The sequence below is a fragment of the Austrofundulus limnaeus genome, unplaced genomic scaffold (genome assembly GCF_001266775.1).
Source record: "Austrofundulus limnaeus strain Quisiro unplaced genomic scaffold, Austrofundulus_limnaeus-1.0 Scaffold54, whole genome shotgun sequence".
NCBI classification, from domain to species: domain Eukaryota; kingdom Metazoa; phylum Chordata; class Actinopteri; order Cyprinodontiformes; family Rivulidae; genus Austrofundulus; species Austrofundulus limnaeus.
In genome coordinates, this window is record NW_013952456.1 from 1,681,673 (window position 1) to 1,685,114 (window position 3,442).

The 3,442-nt window shown below is 45.4% G+C and overlaps 1 pseudogene; it reads left to right on the plus strand.

Moving 5' to 3' along the window:
- The first annotated feature begins 247 nt into the window (after positions 1-247).
- Positions 248-2,954, plus strand: LOC106517933 (C-X-C chemokine receptor type 4-like; annotated as a pseudogene).
- The last annotated feature ends 488 nt before the right edge of the window (positions 2,955-3,442 follow it).

Sequence of the window (3,442 nt, forward strand, 5' to 3'; positions counted from 1 at the left end):
ACACACACACACACACACACACACACACACACACACACACACACACACACACACACACATTGTTTGTTTCTCATTGACTCTCCTTCCCATTGCAATAGACCCCAGTGACAACAAACTCAGGGGTCTCAGAGGCTAAAACAATCCACAGGCAACACAACAAGGCAGCATCCTGTGATAGAAGCACTATTAGCAGCTGACACCTCGAAAACAGGAAAGACGTTTCAGCACGCGCACAGATGCTGTGCTGTGTTTGGGGGAGGAGCTTGGACGTGTTTATAAAGCCCCTCCAGACAAACTTTCAGCTTCACTCTGCCTAGAAAAGGAGGAGGACCCTCTCCAACATGTCCTACTARGAGGTAAGATGGTTCAGTGAGGAAGTTTGGTTATAAATCTGCTGTTGGCTTTTCCTTCATCATCATCATCATCTGTCTCCAGCATATCGTCCTTGACTATGACAATGAAACGGGTTCTGGTTCTGGCTCRGGTTCTGGCTCTGGGGAGGTGGGAGAGGACCTGGATGAGCCKTGTGGAGTGGAGCACATAATGACGACAGAGATTCAGAGGGTCTTTCTGCCGGTGGTCTACTCCCTGATCTTCATCCTGGGCATCACGGGGAACGGCCTGGTGGTCATGGTGCTGGGCTGCCAGCGCAGGTGAGAGCGCCAGAGGAGGACTGGTAGTTTGGACTTCTCCTGTGAGCGTCAGTGTTGTATAAAGTACCTCAAAGTGATACTTGAGTAAAATTACACGTATCTTACCACAAATTTACTTTGGTAAAAGTTCAAGTCTCCTCTAACAATATTACTTGAGTAAAAGTCTTAAAGTATCTAATATATTTTGTACTTAAGTATCAAAAGTAAATTTCTGAATGCACTTAAGTATTAAAAGTAAAAGTATTGAGTAAAAATGAGTGGCTAGACTTCCCAAAATGATATTTATTGGTAGTTGATACCCTCAAAAACATCTTTCTAAAGGCCAAAATGGCTATATTGTCATATAAAAATGTTAATGTTAAAAAATTAGGATGCACTACACCTGCTGCAATTCACCTGATATACAGTATATATATATATATATATATGGTGTATGTTCTGCTGGAGTGTGACATAATTTGTGTTATTTGCAGCTGTGATGGATTGTGTAAAAACTAATACAGGATCCGAATAATATATATTTACTTCTCATCCAACCACAATTAAATTCACTCTATCTAGGAGGAAAATATTTTTTAACAACAAGCTGTAATAAATTAGGAGTTATGACTTTCTACTTCTTCCCTTTTTTTTWAATGTAATAAGGAGAAAGTACAGATAACTGTGTAAAAATGTAAGAAGTAGAAGTAAAAAGTAGGCTGAAAAGTAATTATTCTAGTAAAGTACAGATACCCAAAATTTCTACTTAAGTACAGTTAAGAAGTATTTGTACTTAGTTACTTTACAACTCTGGTGAACGTTTGAGTTGAGAGCCTGGATTCTGTCTTCCCCACAGGTCCAAATGCAGCCTGACGGACCGGTACCGCCTCCACCTGTCTGCAGCTGACCTGCTCTTTGTTCTGGCGCTGCCCTTCTGGGCCGTGGACGCAGCTCTGACTGACTGGCGTTTTGGAGCAGCCACCTGCGTGGGCGTGCACGTGATCTATACCGTCAACCTGTACGGCAGCGTCCTCATCCTGGCCTTCATCAGCCTGGACCGGTACCTGGCAGTGGTCCGGGCCACAGACACTAACTCTGGGGGGCTGAGGCAGCTGCTGGCTCACAGGCTGGTCTATGCAGGTGGGTGGCAGAACCACATCTCAAAAAAATAATGATAATCACGATTAATTGTGGTATTTAGCCGATGACGATTAATCCCCTGGACACCCTTATGTCCTAGTCACATGACTAATTTAGTGGGAAAGATTTGCTCTTCTTAAAAATCTGTTCCAAATAGTGTCAAAATTACAGACTTCAGACTATAGATCAAAATTTAAATTGTGTTGAAAGATAAATAAATTATTGAACTTCTTTGTTTAATGTTCATCATATTTGAAGCGGAGCGGAGCCTGGTGACATTAATCATATTAATAATCGTTAAGTGTAAAAAAAATRGATTAATGTTTTTCTGACGATTCATTGCACACGGTACGATTATMRCCAACCCTACCCTGACCTCTTCTCTTCTTGCCCTCAGGTGCGTGGCTGCCTGCAGGACTTCTCGCCGTGCCGGATCTGGTCTTCGCCAGGACTCAGGACGGAGGAGAGGGCTCCACTGTGTGCCAGCGCCTTTACCCCGCCGACAGCGCTCCCATCTGGGTGGCAGTCTTCCACCTTCAGCTGGTCCTGGTGGGTCTGGTGATCCCCGGTTTGGTTCTGCTCGTGTGCTACTGCGTGATCGTCACCAGGCTGACCCGAGGCCCTCTGGGGGGGCAGAGGCAGAAGAGGAGGGCCGTCAGGACCACCATCACGTTGGTGCTCTGCTTCTTCATGTGCTGGCTCCCGTACGGCGCGGGCATCTCTGTGGACGCCCTGCTGCGGCTGGAGGTCCTGCCGCGGAGCTGCAGGCTGGAGGCGGCTTTAGGGATGTGGCTGTCGGTGGCCGAGCCCATGGCGTTCGCACACTGCTGCCTGAACCCGCTGCTGTACGCCTTCCTGGGRGCCGGGTTCAAGAGTTCAGCCCGCAGAGCTCTGACCCTGAGCCGGGCCTCCAGTTTAAAGATCCTACCCCGGAGACGCCCGGGGACTTCCACAACCACCGAGTCCGAGTCCTCCAGTTTACACTCCAGCTAGCTGTGCTTTTGCTGTTTTTGTCCTGTACATATTGTAACATACACCCAACTGTTGACTGAAAGATTCAGAGAAAACCAGGAGCCGTCTGCTGGCCTACGACTCCTCCTCCTCTGTGGAGGTTCTCCTGTAAATACTGTTGATATGTTCTCACTTACTGCTGTACACGTTTGGAATAAAATATGCAAAATACTCAAAGTGTGTTTTTTAAATTTATTTTTCTTTTCTTCTTCCTGATTGAAACAATGTGAATTCCTGACCTCCACCTTAATCACTCATCCACAGCTAAATGCAGCCCTCTCAGGCTCTGATAGAAATCTGATTTTGCAYCAGTTCACGCTTATCATGCTGCGGTAAAACTCACTAATGAGATGACGGATGAAAGCATTTTAACGGGGAAAAACAGAAAATAAGAAAAAAACAAGCACTAATTGTTTTTATTGCTGTAACTGTACTGTCTCAAAGCTCAAAATGTGATTTATCTCAAAAATGATGAAAAATAACTTTAAGTAAATGAATCATTTTACAGATCATCAGCTTTTATCCCTTCATACTGAGAAGCATCCAGCTGTAAGCCCACTGATCCAGAGTGTGAACACAGTGAAGTTCCTTCGAAAAATGAAACCGTGCCTGTGTGATGTGGGCTGTGAGAGCCAGGTGTGTGTGTGTGTGTGTGTGTG